The 27514-nt window shown below is 36.7% G+C and overlaps 1 protein-coding gene and 1 long non-coding RNA gene across 8 annotated transcripts in view; one reads left to right on the top strand and one right to left on the bottom strand.

Moving 5' to 3' along the window:
* The window catches only part of ROBO1 (roundabout guidance receptor 1), a 713456-nt gene that overhangs the window by 223482 nt on the left and 462460 nt on the right, over positions 1 to 27514 (bottom strand). The window lies entirely within an intron of this gene.
* Positions 10251 to 27246, top strand: LOC113971995. The gene is made up of 4 exons (XR_003535728.1): positions 10251 to 10347; positions 17814 to 17902; positions 23199 to 23296; positions 27144 to 27246. It is a non-coding gene; the product is annotated as an uncharacterized LOC113971995 (long non-coding RNA).

Below are 27514 nucleotides of genomic sequence, written 5' to 3'. Positions count from 1 at the left end.
TACAAACTTCAGCTTCAAAGAAAATTCTTAATATAAATTTGCTGTAATTCCTAAATGGGATTAAGTACATATTTGAATTTAAACTCCTTTAATTTAAATCCTGTGTCTCTTTATACTATAAATCCCACTCATCTGTGGAGTTGTCTGGTTAACAGGGTTGATGCCCTAGAGGAAACTTTGAAGACATGAAAACTATTGTTACTGAGTGATACATAAGATCTCTTCCAACCATTATAAATCTTCAAGTAAACTGTCCTTTAAAAGTCAAACTGAACCATCCATACACTTAGACAATGTTTGATAACATGTTTCATGGGTCAAGTGATGTTCTCACAACATTCTGATTGAAGGAATTTGCGTTATCACAACACTGTGTTAAAATCAAATCCATGGTCATCTCACTCACCCAAATTTTATTTAGAGTACAAGAACCCACATGCAGAATAATTCTATTCAAGTAAATGAGAAATAAAGTAGTTCAGGAGTGTAGAAGCTTTAAAAAGGACCTGATGAAACACTTCTTAGTAAAAAGCAAATGAAGTATTCAAATGGGCATAAACTCATTTTTTCTTGTGCCTCAAATGTTTGTCATGGAAAGAAGTTCTCTCAGAAGCACAGCTGGTCACAGTGCACATATATATACATATATTTATACAGACAAGCATGGTTTTACCTCACTAATGGATAAAGAAATTTAAGTTCTATTTATATTCTTTTTTTTTTAAATGGGAGTTTTTTACCATTCTCAAACTTTAAGGCACTGTGATTGCAGCCTTCCAATTTCAGAACTGTTATTAGTTCTTGAATCAATGTCAGTAATTCACAAAAGCTGCAACTTAAGTCTTTATTACCTGGGCTGTCATGGGAGAAACATTACAAAAGCTCTCACCGCAGGCATATGCTTCGGTCACAAAACAATTCAGAGGATTTTACTGATACTACTCAGAGGAGTCAGAGGTACAGGAAGATTTCTAACCCTGCCTGTAAATCAACACAACCATAACATTTCTACGTGTAAGAAACACAGAAATAAATTAAGTCATAAAAAATAATCTTTCAAAAAACAGAACAAGAGTAGCTACCGGCCTTGCCTCATATCCTGCCAGCACAAAGAATTCCTGCTCACAAGAAAAACAGTCCATGTTGGAAGCAAGTAGAAAAGCCTGTGGGAATTTGAAAAGTGTAAGGCTATTATTTCTAGGCTTTCATGGCCAGAAGTGTGATCAGAGCTCCAGGAAAACACACAAACCAGAAGAAGACATGGCAATTTCACTTTTAAACCACAAGGACTCCAAAAGTGCAGTTTTGCATAGCTGTGGCTCTTGAAATTATATCAGTATTACCACATAAGCCTTCATAAAACAGTAAAATATTTAATTTTATTCCAAAAAAGGTCCTTCTTGCGAGGTCCTCCTTGTGCAGCTTCTCCAACATGTACAGAATGAGTTCAGATATGCATCCTGAAAAAAAAATACTCATTCATTTGCTGGCTACATGAATGGATTATTTTTTTATTTTCCTCCCTGAACATTAGGACAAAAGTGTCTTGTCAGGTACATGTTTGAATTCATTATTTCATTCTCAGTTCTGGCACTACCAGCACAGATTTGAGAGGTGGGGGGGAGACAAGAGACACAGGAGGGAGTTGTCCAAGGAGTATCCTTAAGGAAACAGCATTTTGGTCCACACACAGAGTTGGACTCTTTTAATAAATCAGTTCAAACTTCACATGTTGACACGTTTTAATGGCTCCAGCACTGACTTGTATATTTTAACATGTGTCAGTAAATACACAGAAATAAGCCAAGCTGACATAAGCAGTTTGAAACCAGCACAAATATTCAGTCAGGGCACTAAACTTAATTCAGTTAAGTGAGCTTCAAAACCTACTTTAAAAAGTAAACAAAGCTTAGCAAGTGCATATGCGTGACCCTGTAACACTTATAAACCCCCCAGGAGTCCAAGTCCTAAATGTGCAGAAGTCCAGCCAGGATACAGCTTCTACAAAGGAAGTGAGAAAAGGTTTTTGGTTTTATTTGAGTGTGTTTCAAACGTATTTAAATGGAAAGACAAAATACAGATATGTGGCTTTCCTTGCTTCTCTAACTGGCCTTTGGAAGACTACAAAAATAATATCAAGTTTATATTCAAAATATCTGCTCTTAACAAGCCTTTCACAAAGTATCATTCCTAAAATACATGCAAAATAATTAAGCAAAGTGATATGAACCATAGGCCCCTGCACCTCCTGAACACTGCTCTACTTTACTGAATTACCCTCAGTCATCCACAGTATTTGTAAACAATTCTCATGATTTCTCCTGACTTTACATATAATCATCCTTTTTGTTTGTTTGTTTTTAAATCTCAGAAGATAGACAATGTTTCCTTCTCCTCCTACCAGCTGGGTTTTTAAAGTAAAAAAAGAACAATTTTAAAAAACACACACAAAACAAAAATAAAAACCCATTATGAGAGACGACGACACCAATTATTCAAATTTTCTTGGTTTATACAGATGGTTCCTGAGCTTAAAGATGTGACTTGCAAGACCAACCAAACCCAAAGAAGAATTCTATTCACCTGATGTAATGAAGAGAAAAACTACTTCATTATCATTTAGTTTTGACAATTGCAGAGGATATTTTTAAATTATGCAAGTCTATGGAAATTGCTTAATACATAACTATTTAAGGTAATGTCATAGATGTATCTCAGGTTTCTCTAGCACCAACGAACCTACACACAGTGTAAATGTTGCAGCGAGATCTCCACGACCCAGAGGCATTAAGTCAGCAGGGAAAATCAGAAGTTCCCTCTGACAGCTGCTCAAACCCAGAGCTTCGTCGTGACTTGATGGCCACGAGCAGTGACAGAGATCTCTGCCCGTCAGGGAGAGCTGCTCAACCAGCTCCACTTCATTAAAGCCCAACCTCACAGTGGCACATCTTATCAGAACACAAAGGGAGTCTGGCCTCACGTTAAACACAACACCTCGAAAAATAAGAAATTTGGAGATCACAGTAAAGGCGAAAAATCTTTTGTTGAATGACTAAAATGGGAAATGACGTTTTTTGAAATGATGAAACAGTAGCATCTAGAAACTAATTAAAATTCCGCAGGGTAGCACAGCACTGGTGGTTTTAGTGCACCAACACTCATTGCAAGCAAATTTGCCAGTTCCAATCAACTATTTCGCCCCCCCCAAGTGAGTGTGTGGGTAAAATACCACCAAACTGACCGTGAACAAAAATGCTTGTTGGGGTGGTGGTGGTGGGGGAAACAATCTCACACAGAAATTACTTAAACCTGTAAAATGTTTGCCTGACAGGCACGAATTGGCTCCTGCCTTCTGATATGTAGAAGACACGTGAGCCACCATTTCTTCCCACCCGTACCTTTGGTAAATTAGGTCACATCAAGTGTCTCCTCTAATAACCTCTGTGATAGCCCAATCTCCCCTCTGTGATGGCCATTTTCATGCTTGTTTTCTTTCTCTCATTATGCCAGTTTTTGCCTTGTCTGCATCCTCCTCCCCCAGTACTGGTTTAATAATAAATAAATAAATGCAACAGTAGACGGTCATGTCTAAGGGAAGGCGAATATACTGCTTGTTTATCAACATTTTAAAAACAGAACACAGAAATTATTAACTTTTTTCTAGTCGACAGGCCAACTTTTATAGACTAAACGCTTTTCGTATTAGTTCATCCTTCACTTGGAGATCTCCTCTAATATTTTTACCGAGCTGTAGAACCAAAAGTAAATCTAGTTTTCAGAAAAAGTCCAAAACATCAAAGAAGAATCATTAAAAATTAAATACACCTATTATCCATACCATGTCATATATATTAAAAAGATCTAAATAAGACATATTTAACAACAATCATTTAGAGCTGATTTTTTAAAAAAATCTAGTTAAGAGTGCACATACTGGAACAGGATGTACTTAGTATTAAGCAACCCTATATCAGATCAAAGGATTTTAGAGCCATTTCTAGCCAGAGAATGACATTATTTATACTACTGTCTCCACAGAGGATAAATCCATTTCTTGTTTGAAAAGGTTAGGCAATAAAGAGAGATTTATAAAACTAGTACAAATAATTGGTTTCCTTTTCCTTATCCTCTGTTGGCTTCAGTACACGTTGGATAACCTCAAACCTCCACCCAGTCTGAAACAAAATATTTTTACTAAGATTTTAGAGTACTGTTTTTCTAAAAGATCTACATAATTATCACTAGGTTTGTACTCCCTATTTTAAAGTGAGATCCATCTACATATATTTTTTCACACTGTCCCAAAACTGACATTATGAAAAGCTGATTAATCACAAAATCAGTCATATTATTTCACTCCTCTGTGTGAAGTAACAATTACAATTATTCAGGAGGCAAAAGATGGGAAGATATTTCTAGTTTAAAAACATTATATTAAAATATATTTATAAGAGAGTGAAGGCTGCAAAAAAAAAAAAAAACCAAGGCAAAGAGTGATCTTAATGACCTCTGAAATCTGTAGAGTGACACTAGTTTTTACTATGGTTTACTTTTTAGTTTTTGCTTAATATCAGTGTTAAGTCAATTAAAAAAATATTGAATTCATTGGCTAGAGGTGGTTCTTTTGGAAAAAAAGAAAAGGCAGTTTGATATGCTGTGGCAGCCACTGAGATAATTTCCTAATAACATCTGGAAACCAAGAGTTCCAAGATTTTATTGCATTTCACACAATGTCATTCATATTATCATGAATAGCTACAACTTATTTTTAAAAGCATGTCAGACTTGCTGATGTCTATCAGTGAGTACACTACATGAATAAAATCACTGAAAATTCCTTTTAAATAAATATGAAGGGATCAAACTCTGAATAAAATCTTACGTATCTTTTGTTCTATTTATCCATAATGGAAGGCAGAAGAATGCCAGCAAAGAAAAAAATTTCTTTTTATGTGTAATTAAAAAACGAAATCAGTCTAAACCATTATTGTAAAGGAGGAATTTCTCAGCAAAATGGTTCAGTGCTAGTTTTCATGATCTCATTTGGCAATTTGATCCTGCTAAGCAAAAGACTTGGATACTTCTTAGGAAGTTTCACATACTTAAAACTTTCTGATTTCCAAGTGACAGAAGAATGAGCTTCAACATTTCGTAAAATTATTGCTTAAGTATTTGGTGTTTCAATGATGACAGCTTGCCAATTAATGCAAATTACTACAGCACTCAATGCACAATTTTAACACCTGGGCACCAGAAATTAGTGAATATTCACTTATTCATTTCACACAGGCCTCGAAGCAATAAATCAGGCACAATGGCTACAGTGCAACTTCTTACCTAAAATGGACAAACTGAATAGAACAAAAAATATTTAACTTGCCTATAAATAAATGCAGCTTTTGAATCTTTATTAGTCTCTATTGGAAATACACAATGAATATCCAGCCAAAAGGAATGATGTAAAATCACAGGTGCTGAGATAGAGAGTGTCCCCATAATTTACTCAATTGCCTAATCACCATATTTTTATCACATACAAACCCAAATATCACCTGCAAAAAAAAGGATTATCCAGAATTTATTTTAAATATTCTATAGCTCCTTCTGGTCCATTTTATCAGAGCTTCATATGATGCTCCAGGAAAAGTAAAAATTTCTAACACTGAACACTGCAAAGCATTACTGACTGCTTGGGAAGTTTACAGACTGTAAACATTAAAATGTAGGTCCTACAAAAACAGGTCAGATGACCACCCATTAATAATGATATAGGTATGACTGGACAGGGCTTTGGGGTAATGAGGTAGGACTGGATGGCTTCTGGGTTTTACAGAAGCACAGAAAACAAGACAGACATTTAAGTGCATCCATTTTAAGTCAGATATATAATACTTTGCAACAACTGTTTGGCCGAACAAAGAGAAATCTTTTTACAAAGATTTGAGCAGATAATCCTGAAAAAAGTGGTATTCTTCAAAAAAATGTGAAGAAACAACTGTTGACATGGTCTCAAGCATAAAACCATCACTAATGGAGAGCTACTTAATACAGTGACCATAACACAATAAAATTAACATGCAAAAGGGGAAAGAACGAACTAGAATAAAAAGGTGTAATACAGAAATCAACAAGAAATGTATATTGGGAAAAAGAACATCAGAAGAGAACTTTAAAGATAATATGCTTGTACCTCACACAGAACTATTCAATGATCCCACGGGAGATTTATCACATTTTATCACTTTTAACAGAATAACTGGTATGCCCAGAGAAATACCAGGCAGCAAAATAAGTTTTGTGGGTTTTTTTTGTTTCTCCCCCTGTCACTGGGCACTACTGAGAAGAGTTTGGCTTCCTCTCACCCGTTCCTTTCCAACAGGTATCTACAGACATGGCCAAGATCTTCCTGAGTCTCCACACCTAATCTCTTCTGAACTAACACAGCTTTGCCACATTTTTAGTGAAAACATTCCAACCTGACCTTCACTTTCCAATTGTGTCCCAGTAGTAACTCCTACTGATCCTACTATTTGTGTGAGTTATCAAAGCCTCCAGCTGTTCAACAGTGGGAAATATCTACAGTGTTGTTTCAGTACTGTACAATTCTATTCCAATCCACCTTCTTCAAAGCAATATTAAGTCATCAAATCTGAACAAAACCTCTGAAACTGTAACCAGGGACAACATATTGGTATCTCCAGTATATTACACATGGGACCCTTCTCTGATATTATGTTTCCCTTCAAGCACTCCACCATTTAGAAAGAAGCATGCAGCACAGTTTCTAGCTGTATGTTTGCTTTTGCTCAAATATAAATTGATGAAATGGACCATTTAGGAATTTATAACCAAAACCATCAAACTTGGCAGTAAAGGATATTTTCTGAGCAAGAGTACTAAGCAGAAAAATCAACTTTATTTCTTTTTTCACCCCATTTTAATTATCTTTTTAATCTTCCAGCTAATGGAAGCCTACCCTAAATGCTATTCTTTTGTGTTTCCTTTCAGTTGTACTGCAGTGCTCATCTTGACTAATAGGTGTCTGCAAATCAACCAGGCTGTCTGCCTCTCCCAGTATTTACTGACCAGAAGGTATAGCCCAAAAGCTAATGAGCTGCTAAACATTGCTGCCACTGAAGAGAGATGTATTGTGAATTTGCGATTTTGCAAAACACCATGCACATAACTGATGATTCCTGTCAGTAGCTGTAGTGTGAGACCACGATTGACTCCCAGATAACAATTAAAATGGAATACATTAAGTAACTCGTTATGGGAAGGAGAAGCATAAAGCTTGTCACTGACTGTGGCTTCATTTCTCTGATGCAGACACCTCATGAAAGCCTTAATGACTTGTCAGGTATCATAGATCACGAGTCCATGTATAAAACTTATTTGGAATAGTCTATAGCTTTGTTCTACTGCAGGCAAATCACAAATTTTATTTATTTTGACCTCTTTCGTGCCCAGACAGAATAATGGCTAAATGATTCAGAAGAGAAGTATTACCATACAGTCATTTCACTCACATAAAATTAAATCTATGATTTACAAAAGAACTTCTTATTTCTGAAGAGCCTGAATTCCACATTGGACTTTACTGTCATGTGCCTTAGTTCCCATTTTACTGCAGAAGAGAAAAAGGGAGCTCAGAACAGGATTCACAGCAAAACGTTTTGATAATTGCACTCCTGGCCTCTGGACATAAATTCTGAGTATAACTTCCTTTAAACATTGATGTCCTTTCATGAATCCAGACTACCCATTCACTAAAACTTTCATGGCACGGGAATGTTGCTGAAACTAGTAAATGGTGCACAGGGAGCACATGAAATTTCATCCTTTTAGAGACTTAGGCACTTATCACTGAATTCATAAACTATAACCCTCTGGATTAGGTGCAAAAGATTCACCACTTACAAGAAAAAGGGAGCTTTCCAAACACAGCAATATTCAAAAGTGTACTTTCTGTACATTGAGTAACTCAGTGCTCAAAATCCTCACCATACATTGTCCCATCCTCAGGGACCATCTCCTTACTCATCTAGACTGGTACAAAATAGGGTCAATGATGTTTATTTTGTTTATTCATTTAAAAATAAACAAATAATAACGATTAAAAGAAAATCAGTTCACGCATGACCAACTCAAAATAAATTTCACCTTCACTTTGCTCCCTTTTCAGTGAGCCTGCCCAAAATGTCAGACTGCAGATTTCAATATGTTCTTCCAATTATAACTTTCTGTGCCACTTGAATTCTGAGGTGCAGTGAATTTTATGCAATGACAATGAAGCTACCGTGGCCCAAAGCTCAGGCTTCTAATGAAGGCTGCCAGTTTAAATGAAAAATGAAAACGAGACACCAACAAAACCAGACACATTTCAAATAAGAGGGAAAAAAAATTAAGCAATATGTCAAGCCAACTTCCGAAATTTTCTATTTCTAATGTATTTTAACTCCTCACACTACAGCTGATAGATCTGGAGGCCTTAAAATTGTATATATTTTTTATTATTTTTACTAGTTTGCTGTGCTTCATTAGATAAATTTCAAGCTTGACTTTCTGCAAGTAACAAAGCATAAAAGACTAAATCATGAACCACTGCTTTCATTATACTCTCCCTTTTAAGGCCAAAACCCAGCTTTTAAGCAGCACTGAACATCATATAAGTGCATTGGCTCATGAAATATTGCACATTAAAATCAATCAGAGTTTATCCTGGGAGCCTAGGCAGAAAAAAACATGTTTCTCATGTAACTTTTAGAAATGAAAAAGGAGAATTTTCATCATTGTAGCTGATTATCACTGTATGAGTGAAAAACATGGACAGAACAGTACAGACATTTTTCTTCTTAGGAAATACCTGCTAAATGTGGATCTGTGAGCAGTAATCAGACAGGGGAAAAAAAAAAAAGGCATTCTCCAAGGACACCTACAATTAACTAGCTGGAACCAATTAAAGTCAAGTGAAATCCACTAAAACAGGAGATCCTCAAAGTTCTGCTCATGCCTCCCTGCGTGGCCACGTGCTGCCTAAACATGCACATGCAACAAAACTAATGTTTCAAACAACTAGCAATCGCAAAAATAATACTATAAAACAATTCTAAATAATACTCTATGCTGGAACTTTAATTTGAGCATGTCTGAAACACAAAAATCTCTTTGGTGACATGAATTAAAAAGCCCCTACAAAAATCTGTACTACTTCTTATTTAATCAAATAATATTTTTCATATATATATATATTCTTTTCATTCCAGGCTGATTCATACTAAAGATACACATAAACAAAAATAAAAATCTGTCTTGGATAATATCTTTTTTAAAAGGTTAATTTGAAAGATCAGAAATCCATACCTGAACTCAAAAACAGTGTTGACATTTTCTAACTTAACTTGTTCAGGAGAAAACTATCTACAGTGGTTTTTGTTTTCTTTCACAATGAAGGTTAGTTTCAACAGTTCTTTTATTTAATGTTTCTTCTACCTTTAGTTTAAAAGAAAATAAAAAAGCTTACCAAATGACAATTAACCAGGCAAAATGCTGGCAAATTTTGATGACTTTCTGCAGCAATTTCATTTTATCTCCTCTATTACAGACTATCTAGGTAATCATTTCATTCCAGGAAAGTCATCAAAACACCTTTTTCAACTCTTTTGCAAGGTACTACATTTGACTGCTAGTGAATACTTACAAAGTTGAGGCCACTTTCTTGCATAATACGAAAGTTTCTAGTTCTAAAGGTAATTCACTGGAATTTCTAAAAAATTTCTGTGTTTATCTGCCTAACCTTCATAGAAAACTCAAGCCTTGACAAGCACTCTGCTTGGACTCCCTAGGTTACACTGCAAAAAGCCCATGTTCCTCTTCTGGACAGAACCCTTCTACTGTCTAGGTAGACCTAGGGTGGTTTTTTCCCCTCCAAGTTTATTACGTTAATTTTTATTAATAAGCAAAAAAAATTAAAAATTAAAAAAAAAATCAAGAATAAACATGGTTTCTAAAAGAACAAGCACCACTACTAGTGGTTCATTCAGATTAAGACATGAAATTCCTTGTTATACCCAGCTAAAAACAAGATGTCTGAACATTGGCCTCCCTCAGGCTTTCCAGTCCCTCTCACATCACCCTGTCTCAGCCTTTACAAAGATGTTCCTCTTTCCCCTCCTTCCACCAGGACTGGCAGTAGCTGATCTCACAGACATGGCTTTAAAGACCACTTCTGGGATGACAATTCGTCCCCACTCCCAACCCATCCATGTTGTGTCCCATAACACTGCTGTCCCCTTGCTGTAGCTCAGCGTTCCCAGGGCTCATCTGGGGCTCAAAGCACAACATCAGGTGTGATGGAATAATCTAACTGCTGATTAATTTTATCAATTAGCTGAACACAGCCACATGGGTGAATTTGGCTCCCACTTGCCAGAGCCCAGAAGCAGAGGCTGAGTCCCTCAGAAGTGGAGTGCCTTTCATGGAGTGCCAGCACCTGGTTACCCCACAACCCAGACAATCACTAAATATTTTAAGAGAAAAAAAAACAACTGTGAGTAATCAGTATTTGTTCTCTACAGAAATAAGAAAAAAGGCATCATACTCAAGCTGGGAACCAAATTAGTGTGTTCAGAAAGGAGAAGTTACACATACCTGAATATTAAGCAATCTGGCTGGAAGTAAATGCAAGTCAACTTACAAAACAATTTTATTTCTCTACTATATGACCTTTCAGATTCTCCTGAATTAAATGAAAGCAGGTTCATTCTCAAGCACTCCTTCAGTGTGAAACTTCATCAGACATTTAAAACAAAAAACCTATATAAATTATAAACTCTTAAGATTTTTACTTACTATCTCTTGATATATATCACCACAGCAATGCATGTAAAAATCCAATAAGACAAGCTGCATGCAACTATATGACTAGAAAATTTTAGAAATTTTAAATCACCAAGCTTATGCCCAGGCAGTCTGATACCTCCCCCTTTGGACAGCACACAGGAATAGATAAAAGGGTTAATACATACTTGGTATTGTTCTAACAAGCAAGATATCAGCTGGTAGGTGAGACCATACAGAAAAGCACCACTGAAGCCCAAGGAAAATACCAGCTGTCTCTGCTCAGAAAAGACAGATTACCACCTGTCCCCGTTATCTTCCACACACAATACAAGGCACGTTGGTCATTTTAACAGGGATAACTGTACCCATATGCTGTTTAGTTTTGAACTGCACTCTGCCTACTTGTAAATATTAGTGATGGATCAGTCTAAATTGTAGATTAGCCTAGTGGTGATGTTTAGCTAGAGGCTGAACTTCACGCTTACTTTAGCTCCCTGAAGCCTTAATCTACAGCGTGCTGCGCTTGCATCACTGCTTTAGGCAAACAATGGAAAGCAAACCCCTGTGCTCACAGGCATACAGGCACAAAGAGAGGAAAAGAATTTCAAAAACATTCAAATTTTAAAAAAAATATTTTATGGAAGAATTGCTTTTAAGTCACAGTCTGGCAAAAGAGCTTTGCTTCATATAGTGTGAGAAGCCCTGCTTACCTTTTAAGCAATACACGAAAAAGTGGGGTTACAAAATCATAAATACTGCTGTAGATTTCAAAACAAGAAAAAAAAAAAAAGAAATAGAAGTCTTCCCGCATTCTATACAACTAGGGGAAAAAAACCCTCTGTTTTACAAGTTTTACAATGGCAGTGGAATATGCCATTTATGACACAAATACATAAACAGCACTTTTTTTTTTTTTTTTTTTAAGAGCAGATAACTAGAATCTCAGGAACAACTTTGATTTGGACACATGATTCTTGCAAATTAACTGAGTGGTTTCATGTTTGACTTGTCACTCTGAACTCTTACGGCATTGCTTTTATAATACATTCTGAGTTTATAAAGAAATAAGAGTAAAAAGAATCATCTACAGTGTAATGCCACCTTCATAACCACACAGCACTGCCAAAAAAAGCAGACTCAACCCGAATCCTCAGATCCCATAGGAGCTGCAAATTTTATTAGAGTATTCTGGCTCTTCTTTTTATTCTCTTTCACCCATTCTCTGTGTTGAAGACCACAAAAAAAAAAACAACCCCAAAACCCAAAACAAAACAAAAAAACAGCCAACCAAACAAAAAAAAAATCCTCAAAGAAAAAGCCCACTTGAGAATCGCTGGCATGGAATACAGCTGACTGCTGTCTGTCAGCCAGATGTTAGTGGCTAAAAGCTGCATCATTTGCAAGGAATAGCAAGGATGTCTGACTAGGAGGCAGGAATACATCAACAAGGAGTGGGATGAAGGACCTCAACTTCTGAGAGCCTCTGAAACTTCAGAGATTCGTGGAGCTCTCCAGCCTTGCTCAATCCCCATGAATGCTTCGCCCCAGCAGCTGTTCAGATGTTTGTTTGAACACATTTTTGTAAAAAATGTTGAAATAATTATTTTGTATAATGCTCTTGCATCATGGTCTAAGCCGCTGGTTATTGCAGGGCTCTGAGACAATGTCCTGTGGTTTTGACCCAGAATCAAGTATTCACTTATGCTGCTTTCAGTTTTAGAAAACAATTAAAGGCCTAGAGACATGAAAGATTCACACTGAAAGCAAAGGATTTCCTGTGAAAGCTCTGGTCACTCACTCCTACAACTCACTCTATTAGATCAGGTGTGAAATTTGTGATACTTCAGCAGAAACCTAACACTGTATCCATCCCCATGGTTTTTCCAAAAAACACGACATACGTCAAAAATCCACTTCTAGTCTTTTCAGTATTTTAAAGTTCTCAATTTTTCAAACAATAAAATTTCACCACATGTTTACTCACAATATATAATCTAATGCCTTCCTTGTCGGCACTTACTCGGCATTAAGTTGCTGAGTAAACACCAAACCCCCCCCCCCAAAAATACCACTTCCCGCCCAAAAATCACAAATCCACAGAACAACCTGATTTTCAACTCTGACATACAATTTCTTACTAGAAATTTGAAGGCTAGAAAACACAAAATTTTCATAAAATTAAACCAAGGGAACCTTTAATTTTAAAACATCATGCAAGAGTTGCACAACTTATTGACAAATTGCCTTAAAATATCTAGTAATTCAATTAGCTTCCACTTTACTGAAGCTTATAGGATTTATTTTACCCCCAGCTGAAGCAAGTCAAAATTTTTCTTGTGCTGATCTACAGAGCAACTGGGATTCACATGCTGCTTTCAATAAACCTTCAAATGCTCTGAAGATGTGTTTCTTTAAATATAAATGAATTCACCTCCTCAAATTTGGCCCCATCTTGTTAAGGGAAATATAAAACCCTAAATTAAATTTTAAAATAAAACTTGTGAATCTACTGAAATAGTTTTCATATCCGAACTTCAGATACATTATTCATTTTTATTCTATGTCCAGGTATATGCAGAATTATGTAACAATTACCATATGTTTGCTCTGAGCCTATTCAACTGTGTGTAAAAAGGATCATATACAACTTAATCATGTAGCTATCAATTCTCTAAGCCTGACCAACTGTTAATTGAACTTCTCAACCATAGCAGACTGTCACCCCCTGCCTGTGCTCCTGCCACCTGTGCCAGAGTTAATACTTGGGTGTCAAAGGTACAGCTCTGCTTCAACTTCAAACAGCAGCTTTTGTAACTCTAAGTCTAACCACAGAAGCCTGCAGAAAAATGGTTAAAATACTTAATTGCACTCAGTAATCAGTCCTGGATTAATATAAACTAACGACAACAACAACAAAAAAAAGATAAAAAATTAACAGTTGGTTCAAACAAACTCTCCTTCTACAGCATGGTCTTATGAACTGACAAATTCCTTTTAGTTTAAGCACTTTGAAAGAATGAATCTTCCATTCAGTCAAAATTTCATTGCTTCAGTTTGGTTAGACTTTTGTTTCCAGTAACCAAACACAGTTGTGCAATTCCAGGCAAGAAACATCAGTTTCCTACCAGATGCCATTACTTAAGGTTAATATACCAGGTGAAAAATAAGGAATGGCATCAGGTGGAATTCTGAAAATTCAATCATTAGGTTAAGGTCAAACAAGAAAAAGCAATTATAGGCATAAATACTGTATAGTAAGGTAGAAGTCACCAAAAGATGACAGAATCTGGAGGATCATGATTTTTCCATACCTTTACCAAATACATTGTTAGTCTGGCAGCAATATGCTATAGCCCTGCATGTGACTCTGACAGCAAGATGAGAGATCTTGGTCTGCATGTTCACACTCCTTGATCAGAAGCTGTCCTCTCTGGTAAATATCTGTTGAAATAAGTTAGCTTAAATATAGGCTAAGCATCACCTAGCACATAGCCTTTCCCTAACTAAGCTGTGTCAAAACAATTCTGTACAGTTCAAATAATTAAATTACTAGACATTTTAAGGCAATTTGTCAATAAGTTGTGCATCTCTTGCATGATGTTTTAAAATTAAAGGTTCCCTTGGTTTAATTTTATGAAATAGCATAATTCAAATCAGGTTTTCTCAAAACAGGTTGCCTTGGCGGTGGCTCCACGTGCAGTCACCCTGCCTCTGAGTAGGGATGTGATAACTGCAGGGAAGGACAGAAGCAAAACAGTTGGGACCAGAACCTCCCAACTTGGCTAAACCGTAGCCACAAGAGCACATCTGACTTCATTTGAAAGAAAAGCAGTTCATGTCACACCCAGTCAATTCCCCACCTCCGTGGGCTGCACATACAGAGAAAAGGGATGAGGTTTTCCTCCCAGTCCCCACTTTCTGAGCCACACAGGAGCAATGGCAATTGGCTGACCGGGATACCTCAGTCTAATACTTCAGCAGCTGCAATCTAGAGAAGTAAACTCCACAGTCCTGGAATTTCTGTGCACTCAAAATAGCCTGTGCTTGCTGCTTGCTTCTACATGTGAGAAATCTTTTCTTTGAGAAGACTTACAAAGGCAGAGTAAGCAAAGAAGAGGAATAGTCTGTTACTGCTGTGGTTCTTTTTTGAGTCTATACAGTCTCTCAAGTATTTAATTACCTTTTATATTTTAAAACTATTATATAGATTACACTAGGTTTGAGTTTGGGTTTTGATTGAGATATAGCAACCCAGAGCAGCAGCCAGTCCCTTACTGGTGGGTTTTCTCTGCAGCCTTAACAAAGTGCACAGACATCCAGGCTGAGCTTCCTCACATAAAACTAATACTAAAATAAACCTTTCCAAACTACAATCAGGTTATTTATTTTAGATGGAGACAAAATCATTCATATTAATCATTCATATTAACATCTAAGCAAGTTTTCTTAATGCCTTCCCAACTTTCTCAATATCTTTGCTGATAAATTCTGGGGTTCTTTTGACATGCTAATTAATACTATTCTAGGAAACAACCAACCAACCAAAAACAAAACCAAAATTAAGGCATTAGAGGAAAGTTAGCCACAGAATAATGGATGTTTTCAGACTGAAGAATTTTCTTACAGATAAGAAGAGAATTAGGTTATATCAGATATCTTATATGAAAACAAAGTAAAAAAAAAAATAAGTCAACCAAAAAAGTTATAACCAGAATAAAGTAGAATATTTTCCTCCTTGTAATACGTGACTTCTGAAACTGTGGGAAAGGTTACAAACCATATTTTTGCAAAACTTCATAGGGAAAATGAATTATTTTTCCCTGTTGCCCAGCATAACATAGGCAGAAAAAAAAAAATCATACGTAGTTTATACTTTCCTCTGGTTTGTATCTTTGAAATATTCTTTATAAGTTTTGAACAAAAAAATTAATATGTTCTTAAAGAATTTTATTTAATTAACAGAAAAGGCAATCTCTCACTGCATTGACCAGAATTTTCACTTTCTCTCACACAACTGTGTGCACAGAAAAAATGCACTAAGAAAAGTCTGTGAGAGTGCAACTTTAAAATGACCTGTGCTGGATCAATACCACCTTTCCTTAGTGCATCCCTTGCTTTTCCTCCTAAGAAACAAAATAGTAAAGTAAGCTGTAAGGAACAGCTGAGAGAGCTGCTTTATTGCACCAGATTTATGACAACCTGAAATCTATTACTTTCCCTTATAACTCAGGCACAGTTTGGCATTGACATTATTTTTAACTCCTTCCATACGATTAAGAGGTGACAGCCTTTGACAAGGGGGAGCTGGACTACACATTCTCCAGAGAAACCTTCCAGCCATAGTGATTCTAAGGCCACTAAATGTATGTCTTTAAATACCAAAATTAGTATAAATTACTTCTAGGTTTACTTTCTGCTAAAACTTTAATAATTCAACTACTATTCTTAATAAATGAACCTTGCTGCAAAAGACCTTCATGCACACTAGAAAACTGAATACTCAGCCACGTCCAAAAGTTTTGTTATAAACCTGCAAGACCACTTTGCACAAACTCAAATAAATCACCTCTAGTTTTCATACAACCAACCTCCTTAAAACGCCTCAGTGAGAGCATTCGCTTATTTCAAATATAAAACAAACAAAACTGAAATGCTCTCTACGATGAATTTCATTTTTATTGTAGGTTCAATGTGTTTTAAAAGGGATCAGAACATTGCCGTATGTATACAAAAAACTGACATGACCTCATGGAGTATCTTTTAATTAAAAGTCTGAAATGGTTTCAAAAAACTGCCACAAAAAACAGTACTTTCCTTCTGAAAACATTAGTTTGGTCTTGCTGGGCTTTTTTTCTCTCTTTAAGTTCATCTCTAACTAAAATGAACTTGGAAATTGGTGATTGCAAATTAACAGAAAAGAGGAATATTACTTCCAAATGCCAACAACATTTCTTCTGTTTCTTAACTTGAAATTCCTGCTCAAACTCATAAGCCCTAAAATATCACTGCATCTTGAAGAAATTTATGTAAAACTCCACTGGATCTTTCACGTTTAGGACCCTCATATGTAGTATCAACATAATTTCACTTACAAGAAATTTTGTATATTTTAATGTGATTCAGTGTCTTTACCGTGAGGAAATAAAGGCTACCAGAAGAGTGCTTATCTTTGCCGTCCAAGAGACCTATTCATTTACCTTTCCAATGGCAAGCATCAAGATTACAAAAAGGAAAATAGTATTAAAATGTATGAGTTCTAGAAATGTGCTATGTCAACACTCCACTGGGCTACAATTCAAAGCTAAATTTTCCAGGGCTTTAATTTGAAGGACAATTAGAACACTTGCAAGTCGGGATAAATTTTCTTTTTTATCATGAATGTGTGTAATCAAATAACATTTTGGCATTTTTTCCAAAGAAAATATCAAAAAGAAGCACGAAAATTATCTAAAGGAAAATAATGCATTTCTTAATTTTTTACCACTATACATTGGAATCAAATAAACACCTCTTATTCTTTAATTCTGAAACCTAGTTGTCATTTCCATGTATTTTTGAATAGATTTTACTTGGAAAGAAAACTGAAAAGCCACTGAAAATATTTTAACTGTTTTTTTTTTCTTTTAAATCCTACAATAAGCAACATTATGATGTTAGTTGCAAATCTCAGTAAAGCTGCACCAGCAGAATGGCCAATCTGTCTCAAATACTTGTCCTTACAGACTCAGCTGGCACTTCTTCCTCAAAGTAATCAGTAAAGTGCTGCCTTTGTTGTATAAAACTCTCACACAAAGGTATTTCTATATGGTCATAGGTCTCCTTAGATACATTTTCTACTGAAACCAGGGTAGAAAAGCTCTACTAGTTCACAGCCAAAAAGGACAATAATTCAAGTCTGGAATACAGGGTGGCTTCCTGGTCTAAGTACTCTTTGACATAACTCCTTTAAAAACCATTTTTATTTCTTCTAGGCCAGTTCCACCCTGTCCATTATAAAACCTGACAACATGATATGGACAGTCCTGAAAACTAAGATCAAGTTTTGTTACTTTTTAAATAGGTAGCAATACACTCCAATTTACATTTTATATTTTTCCTGAATACACTAATGAATTCATCACTTCTCAAGACAGCAAGGACAACTGGAAATTATTGCATGGTATTGCTTGCTTTATAGTAAAATTTCAAGAGCCATCCAAGGTTTTCAACACAATAATTTCTGCTGTACCTTCATAAGTGCAAATGTTTGTCATCCTGAATGTTAAGGTTGCAAATAAACACGTAATTCTTCAGAGGGGAAAATAACACTTTAAAAATAAGTAGTGTAATTATTGGAGATATGAATTTATTTACAGGAATTGACCTTTGTACTGATGGTGCATAAATCAAAGACCGAGCCAGTGCTGATCACTCTGAAAACACAGACTGCAAAGTACCCAGGATGCTTGTGCTAACCATCTAAAATGAAAAACATCTCCATTGCTGACTGATGCTATCAAAAATTACACTGAGCTTGACAAAGTCAAGTAAGCAAGCTAAGTAACCGAGCAATGCACTTCCAGCAGGTCTATCTGCTGCTTCAGGAAACTGTCTGTCAACGTGACACATAATAGAGATGGTTACAGCCCACACAGGGTAACAAACAGCCCAGAGATCTGACACAATACTGCCTCTGTAATTAGTATTATCCTAGTGATATATGCTATGAATGTGCAGCAGTTTGATTGAACTTTGGTGTAGACACAGCCTTCTTTCTCAGCTCAATTACTTTTCTTTTGCACATATTTCATATCAAACCAAGATGCAGTTTGTAGGCTTTCTAGCAGTCTATTCATACAGACTAATTTAACATAGATCACTTCATGTAGAGAGAAACCTCAGGCTGGGGAAGAAAAATATGTAAAGCAAGAAAAATAGCAAACAAAAACTACTTTAAGGATAGAGTTTCTCAAGACAACTAAGTCTTCCAAAGACAAATGAAAAATAGTAGTAGGGATAGAGATTATCAGCTCCTTTACTGTAAGCATGCCCAAGGCTGAAGTAGAAGCTAGGTACAGGATTCCACAGATAAAAGGCAAATATTTTCCCCATCATTAAAATTAAAAGCTTTCACATTAGAGTTTCCCATTCTTAACTAAAGAGATAAAAAAACCCCAGGTTAGTTCTGTTTCCTGCCTACCAGAAAGTGAGCGAATAAATGAAAAGTTACTGGATTCAAAATGAACCTTCTCTCCACTCATTAACAGAAGAACATTTCTGTGTCACCAACAGACTGCACACAAATCAGTTTTGTCCTCAACTACAGCCTTTTTCTACTCCATCTTCCACTAGAATCCAGGTATTTTGAACCATAACATTCCCTGCCTCCTTAAAGTTGTCGTAACTTCTATAGTTAAATGGCAGCCAAAGGAGACTTCACATTACACTCCCTCCAAAATCTTCCTAGGCATTATAAACCCTCAATGTAGAACTGCAGAGATTTGGCCTCTGCTCCAGTAATGAACAAGTTCAGGTGCCCACAATCACACCATAAAGCCAACTTTCCCCAGGACATACGCAGTATGAAGTGCAGAGACTTTTATTGGCTGACAAGTCTTATTTCACACCACCACTAATCCTTACCCCAGAAAAAAGCTGCAAGAGAACCAGTAATGCTCTGCCTAGGAACCTCTGGTTACAAATTAGCTCAAAATTATTACTACTACTATTTTGCTAAACAAAATGGCAAAGCATGCTCAGAAAGCATTTGTGTAATTTGACCATCTTAACAATCACCACTGGAATTGCTGAACAATATTTAGAAAAAAGCTTACTACATCACCAAAAAAAAAAAAATTCATCCTACCTTATATCCTGTTGCTGTCACAAAGAAACAATTATCTTCCCATCACCAAAAATCCTACTTCACCCCACAGTAACAAAGAACAACATCTGCCAGCACTAACTTTATTTCGACCCATAAAAAGTACTTTCCAATATATTTTGGATAAAATCCTCTTTCATAAAGAGTGCTTTTCTACCCCCAATTAGCCCTAGTATAGCACCACTCCTTCCCAATTCTTGTTGGAGAAGCTCTCTCAATTCCAAGCACATCTTGAACTTCCTCAAGAAAGTGAAACCTGTACCATTCCCAATCAGTGCCTTAAAAAATACAGCTGCAAAGCCTGCCATAACTTTTTATAGTGGCCATATTACTTCTTTTATAGATTACACTGTAAATCTAAGATACAAAAATAAAATGCACAGGCTCATAAAAGATCTTTATTGCATGCAGCAATTGAAAATACATTTTGTAGTTTATTTTTTAAGGTCGAGTTTCTCTCTGTATTAAATAATAGTTTTGGAAAAAATGTCTAAATAATTTTGTGCAGAATTTTTATTTCAAGTCAGATGCACACGAAACCTATATAATGCACAAACATGTTTAATTAAACAAACAAATTAGAAGCAAAATGCTAGTATGTATCTGATTTAGAAGATCAACACAAGAAATGTAGGGTATGTTAAGTATTTATTACTTCAAACAATTGAATATATATGAACACTGACATACTTTAATATTCCATTCAGTTGTTTCCCCTGTAATCAAAAAAAGCAAGGCCACACGTTCCAAAGTCTGACAGTCTGCTATCCTCACAGAAGGTCCTACCTGTCATCATTTATTACCACTGTGCAATGTATTTCAGATTCAATTTCTACTCATCAACCAGAAGAATCTCCAATACCTCTATAGTGGGAACAATCAGATGCAAATAATCATCAGGCATTAGACACACTAAGCCATATATCTCAACAAATCATCTTAGCCTAAGTAATACCCTTCAAGGGAAGTAATTATTATCTCTCCCGATCATTTAAAGACAGAAACACAAATAATTAAGGTCAGGAATAAAGAGATCATTACTTTTAATGTACCTTTGTGTGCTTCAGGTCTCAGCCACAATATGATGCCCGAACTCAGGGCCAACACCACAAACCATCGGGAGCAACCCCCTGCTTGCTTTTGGAGGGTAAGAAGTTACTGAATTTGAAAAAAATATAAATCCTTGGAAATAACAGATGCAAAACCATTTTACCCAGCTTGGACAGATCCGTTAAAAAGACTTTTCTTGGCTTCTTGTGGGTAATGATCCTGTTTCCAGGCCAGGGGCAAGGCTGACCCCGTGAGAGTCCTGGCCTTCCACCCCTCCCCGAGCTCTCCCATGGCCACACCTGCCCCGGGATCCCTCGTCCTGGGTCAAAGCCCCTGTGGCTGCAGGGCTGCCAAGTACCAAAAGCCTGAGATCCAGGAGAGAAGACAAATGATGGCTCATTAAGGACTAAAAGCGCAGGTACAAACAGCATTATCAGAAAGCAGATATATGTTTAAGAGCTCCCAGAAAAGGGGGAGGAGGGGAGGAACGGGAAGAGGAATGGAGCCATGAGGGCCTGGCACCTTCTGCCGCTGGGCAGGGTGCTTCATTTTCTTACACAATCCCAGCTGGCAGATCTGACACAGCTGAGTGCCCACAGGCTGGGATAAAAAAAAAAAATTATCTGCTGTGTGCACATCAAGACACTTTTAAACAAAATCTGCTGAGTAAGACTAGTGCACAACCAGCTACTTTGAACTGTTTCCTGCTCTTTTGGTGGTCTATGGCTTTACAAGATGCCATCAAGATGAATTACAGAGAGAGACAATAAGCAAAGTCTGCTGAATAGTTAATGTCTTCGGATGTAGACCACAGAACAAATCAAACTTTCTGCTCTCCACTTTAAAGATACCACACAGAGCCTCGTCCAGCCTTGTGTACCATCAATTCACTTCAACACAGGAATATTTCAAATAAGTGTTTAAAACACAAAAGAAACACAAACCCAAAAACTTAAAAATGCACATTTCCTCATTTCAGTAAGATATGACCCAAAGAAACCATATTTCCCATGAAAGAAAAGCATAATAAAAGCTACTGCTCTTTTCTGACAAGCTATGCTTCGAAGTTTCAACTGCAGTTCTGTTCTGTCCCTTCTCCTGCTTCGCTTAGATTCACTAATTTCTGTACTGTATGAATAATTATGTATTTCTTCAAGTCACAAATGTCACTTAGGAAGACAAAACAGCCTGACCATTTATCCTGTGATTTCCCTTACTGTGTTCTTAACTGAAGAATAAATGACAATAATGAAATAAACTCCAGTGCTGATTTAAGTTCCCAGAGCAGTGTGAAAGCTAAATTACAACAGAATTAGCAATGTTTTACCTACTGATTTACTTCATAGGTACAAAACTTCTACAAGCTGTAACTGTGGACAGGGTAGCATGCATATCTATATCTATATATCTATATATCTATCTATATATATAGGACTTCTTAGAGACAGAATCCCTGCATTTGTGGTCATGGAATTACAGTACAGTACTAATTGGAACTTCTATATAGTATTAGTTGACTTGTAGCCTCAAGTTACCTTTTAATATTTGGTTTAATAAAACTATACTAGGTTGAGCAGAAGTCTCATGTATCCCAGGCTTCTCAAATTTGGAATAATTTGTGCAACTTTCTGAGCCCATTCCAAATCTCCAACATTCTTTTCTGTGTATGTGTGCGGACTCAGCATTCCAACAGTGGTCTCACTAGATTATTCACCTGTACTTTACCTCTCTACTTGTATTTCCCAGCATATCTTGGAATAATCTTGTTAGACTACCTAATTTACAGCCTTTGGTCCCATAATGCAAACCTTCTGAACATACAACTTTCAGGTTCAGATACAACTTTCAGTAAAAGCATATACTTGCAAGGCAGTTCAGCTCAAATATGGAGAGTGGACTTAGCTTTACCACAACTTGTTTATCTGTTTTCTTATCTTGTTTATCTTATTTGTCTTATGTGCAAATCCTGCAAGTTGTGACTGATGATTATTGTGTAAATCCATTTTGAACTATGTACTTCTAGTCTTTCCACCTCTATCTATTAAACTAGTGGGTTTGTGCGTGTGTGTTTAGAGAAAAGGGTCACTGCCTGACTCTTTCTACAGAGCAGTCAGATAATTTGAAGAAAAGTAAATCAGTTTTTCACCATTAGTTTACAATGCTCTTCCATGGACGAGCTCTCCTCACGCTCATCTAATCCTTTGTGAAGACTGGTTTAAATCAGGTTTCTTTTCTGTCCTAAGTGAAGTCAGGAAAAGATTAAGCTTACTTTCTCCTTTCGAGTAACAAAATGTTTAAATGATGACCGCACACTGAAGGAACAAAACCAGGGGCTGGAATTGCTAATTACTGCTCCCATTTTCTACCCTTTTTTACTTTCAAGCTCTGCATCTATTCCCGGACACAGAGCAGAAACATGCGTGAGTTGCGATTCTCCCTCTAGAACAGGGAAAACTAATTGACAGCCTGAAGGCTAAATCCAGCTCCACAAGATGGTTTTACTTGGATCCCACGATGGCCTAGAGCAACACTACACATCAGGTACTGTGCTAAACAATTTGCTTAGCCCACAGGAGAGCGGGAAAGAAAGAAAAGGAGCGAGGACAAGCAGGGAGTGGGAGGAACAAAAGAGCGTGGGTGATGGCTGATGGGATAATAGCGGAATTTTAACCATTCCAGCATTTCCCCACCTTCCGAAGATGCCCCCAGAGAGCATCTATTGTGGGGCAGGGCTGGAGCAGGCTGGGTCCTTCACAGGGTCTGCCCCCAAACTGGGCTAAGACAGAGGAGAGACCACAACCACATCAGGCTCTTGAGCCCACATGTCTTTTGCAATACGGTTTTAAGAGCAGCTTTGCTAAACCTACTAGATCATCAGAGCAGACTGTGGGTAAACTGCTACCCCAAGAAACCCTACAAACTGAGGAAAGGAAGGCAGTACCATTCCTGCATGGGAACTACAATCTTTCCAAAGGGAGGTCACACTGCTGGAGCAGAGATAGTCTGGATGTTCCTGGTCTAGGCACAAAATCCTCTTCTGTTTGCATCCTCTCTGCATTAAAACAAAGGGCTGAGTTTGACTTCATAGGCTTTCCCTGAGCACAGATGAAATGAAAATCAGTGACACTCATCTGTTCCTGCAGGAGCAGCCCTGAGTCCAGCAGAAACTCAGTAAATTGAAGTCAGAAAAACAAGTCTCTCTGTTTCCAGCATCTTGTACAGCACCTACTTATTATTAGCATTTATCCTTTTTGGCCTTCTCTCTGTGGACAACAGAGGGTTAAATACACAATCATCTTGATATATTCATCTGATCCATGAGCAGCTGGCAGGGAGAAAGAAAAAAAAATAAGGAGGGAACCACAGGGAATCAACAATACAGGCTCTAGAGGAATAAATCCAGGGAAATGGAAAATTACAAGTTAGAGAACTCAATTTTTATCCCAGCACCACCCAAAAGGGCTAATTTTTGGAACATTTCAAACAGTTTCCAAAGTTATTTGCAATTAGTGCTAAAAATAGCTACAAAACATTTCAAATAGTCTTTAAAAGAGAGTGATGAAGAGCAGTCTTGTGAGGAACAAACAGAAGAATAAGAATTCCCAATCTCTCCAGAGCTGACAGACATTCTTGTGACCCTGAGAGCAAAATTTAATTTCTTCCTGCCTCAGCTTTTCTGTCTAGAGAACAGCAACAGTAAGACCACCTTCCTTTCCAAATACAGACACATTTAACCATTTATAAAATGCTTTTAAGAACTTTATTTGAAATACCTACTTATAAATAGGAGTGAGGACTTCTCAGAGTATTCCTGCAAAGGGAAATACTCCAAAACAATGCTAAGGTGCTGGAATTGAAGTATGCATTCATTCTCTTTCTTCTGTACACAGCCAATATTTACTAAAATGAGCTGACCATTATGACTTTTTTTCGTTTTTGGAAAATATTGTGACTATTTTGGGTATAAAAACCTAATTACTTCAGTTAGCATGTTAAAATGAAGTAATTCAGAGTGCTTCCCATTACACCTTTTATTAATACCAAAGGATTGCTTCAGCCCACTAAGAGTGAAAAACCTATATATTAAGGAGATTTTGTATAATATTTTATTAGCTAATTCCATGGTGGCAGTTTTGAATATTTCATTGTCTGCTCCTTCAATAATTATTAATATAAGTCCAGTAGATCTTACTTTATAAGGAAGCTTTGCCATCACGTCAAGTATTTTGCCAAAAATGCTGCTTGATGCCTATTTATGAAAGGACAGACCTTTCCATTGTATTTAGTGTTTATTCAGAAAGTGGTACAAAGGAAAGTTTTGATATATTTTGAGGAAAATCTGACCTGGTAATAAACCAAAATCACAGTTATTAGAAGGAGCAATCAAGAAGAAGACACCATTTAAAAAAATAACTCAGTTAAGTCACATTATCAGTGGAGCCTTTCCTGTTTTAAAACCTCACCACAGACTACACCAAAGAACTTATTCCACTAATAAAACTGGAGCCAAACAAATTATCTTCAGATAAAGATGTCTACAAGAGAGACTTACTAGTGTCTGATGAAAAATTTAAGAACAGCACGGTATTCAAGGAATCTGCTTAATTATTGCCATCTTACTCTCGCAGAATTTTTAGTCTACATGTTTTGTATACTTTAAGGTCAGGTTTGGTTCTTTTTTGACATCAGAGAAAAACCTGCAGGTTTTTACTAAACAGTCTATCAGTAGCATAATTGTTGAGTAAGGATAAGGCTTTAAGCTGAACACCAGACTTTTAACATTAACAGTTTCTGCCAGGAAAGCATTTACTAACAGGAATTAAGGAACAAAAGCAACCAAGAACGCCTTTGCATCTGGAAATGGTTACAGAAACCAAAATGGTAACTCACATAACACTAAGACTCCTTTTTTTTTTCTTTTAAAAACAAGCGTTAGGAAAAAATATGACACTTTTTCCTGTTTTTTCCCTTAAACTGGAATACTTCTAAGCTGTAAATTAATAAAACCCCCCTTTTTTGGTGTTTTTTTCCCTCACTTTATTATCAACTTCTGAAACTGAATTATAGCATGTATGTAGGTACAAAATTAAATGCCAGCCTAGCCAGCTCTAACCCACAGCTCCCCTCTCCAATCACTTTTGATAGCACGGAAGCACAAAGAAGCCCAGTTTAGAGAGTCCACATGTGTTTAATCTTTGATTAATTGAACAAAAACTAAGAGCCTCCAGACATATTTCTTTTAATCACGGGCAAGATACCTTTTCAGTTGCTTTGCTCATAGGAGAGAGTCAGCAGATGTCTGTCTGGTCTAAAGGGAATTTCTCTTTCTCTGGAGAAAACAGTTTTAAATAGGAGAGGAACAAATAGGAGAGACATATGCTGACTAGGCACTGCTTAACAGATGACGTAGAGAAGCATCTACTACCTCAGGGAGTGGAACGGGGCAGTTTTCAAATTAAATTTCTTTCAAATTCAAAGCAATCAGCTGAAATCAATTTACATACAGGACGCAAGTCAAGTCAGACAGTTCTCATCAAAACAGCTCACAGACACAATGATGCAAATCTGTCTTTGTCAGCAGTATGATCTTAAAGGAAGGTTTTTAATAGGATGACAGTAAAAAGAAAAATAAAAACCAATTTCTTCACAATTTTCAACACAGCTGATACTTTTGTTCTCTAGGGAATGATGATTCAAAATATTTCATCAATATGGAATATTTGCCAAATATTCTAAATTCATACACAAAATGAATTGGCACAACGCAAATTTATCTCCAAATTTTAAGTCAGAATCAAGCCTCTCAGTACTTCAGATAAACATGTTTTAAAATGTAGTATTGGGGGAAGAAGCATAAGAACCAAGGCATGAGGATTACCAGCCAGCATTTTATTTGTCTGACTTTATTCTTCTGCCTACAGGCGTATGTCCTATATCATCATCTAGGAAACGTAAACACTTATAAAAAATAGGAATGATCTTCATCTAGTTCTACCAAGATGTCTTGGGGGATGGTGGAGGAGGGGTGTTGGTGGGGAAAGAAAGATCAAGAGTCTAAAACAGAAACAGGAGGAAAATATAATAGATATCTATTGGTTGAAAACAGCATATAAAGACTTCCTTGGATCAGAGGAAGCTCACCAAAGGAGAGTTTTTCCTCTCAGAAAAGAGACAGCCAATGGTCCCAATTCATGTGATAACTTCCACCAAGGAGCTCCCTCTGAACTCTGCTTGAGGCTCTGTCCCATGGGAAGGGAAGAAGAACATGTAGCAGGGACTGAAAACAGACTGCAGTATGAAAACCTCCTTTTCCTCCTTCATACAACGAGGATACCTGCCTTTATTTCTATTTATAGTTGATGTTATCAGCCTGAATTGTCTTCCACAGGCTTTTAAACAGCAACAGCAAAACTAAGGAGAACTTTGGTATCAATTCACTATGTTGGTTGGATTCAGTAACATGACTTAAACATCTGTCTAAGGCTCATGCTTGGAAAGGCAGGGTCCTGCAACCTGAACAATTTTAATTCTACTTTTTTCTCTGAAACTAATGAGAGATAACCCTAAATCTGCAAGGAATATATTTCACCTTATTTTAAGAACTGACTTCCCCAGCTTTGGTTTCAGAAAACTTTTTACCCATCAGAGCTGCCATTCCACAAAAAGACGGCCACCACATTGCTTGATTTATGAATTTGCTGAGCTGCACAGCAATTTCTGGCAAGACTATAACATGTCTGATTTTGCTTAATCATCCAT

The sequence above is a fragment of the Neopelma chrysocephalum genome, unplaced genomic scaffold, assembly GCF_003984885.1.
Source record: "Neopelma chrysocephalum unplaced genomic scaffold, ASM398488v2 Primary Assembly neopelma1_87, whole genome shotgun sequence".
Taxonomy (NCBI): domain Eukaryota; kingdom Metazoa; phylum Chordata; class Aves; order Passeriformes; family Pipridae; genus Neopelma; species Neopelma chrysocephalum.
Note: the sequence above shows the minus strand (reverse complement) of the source record. Positions and strands in the feature narration are given on the sequence as shown.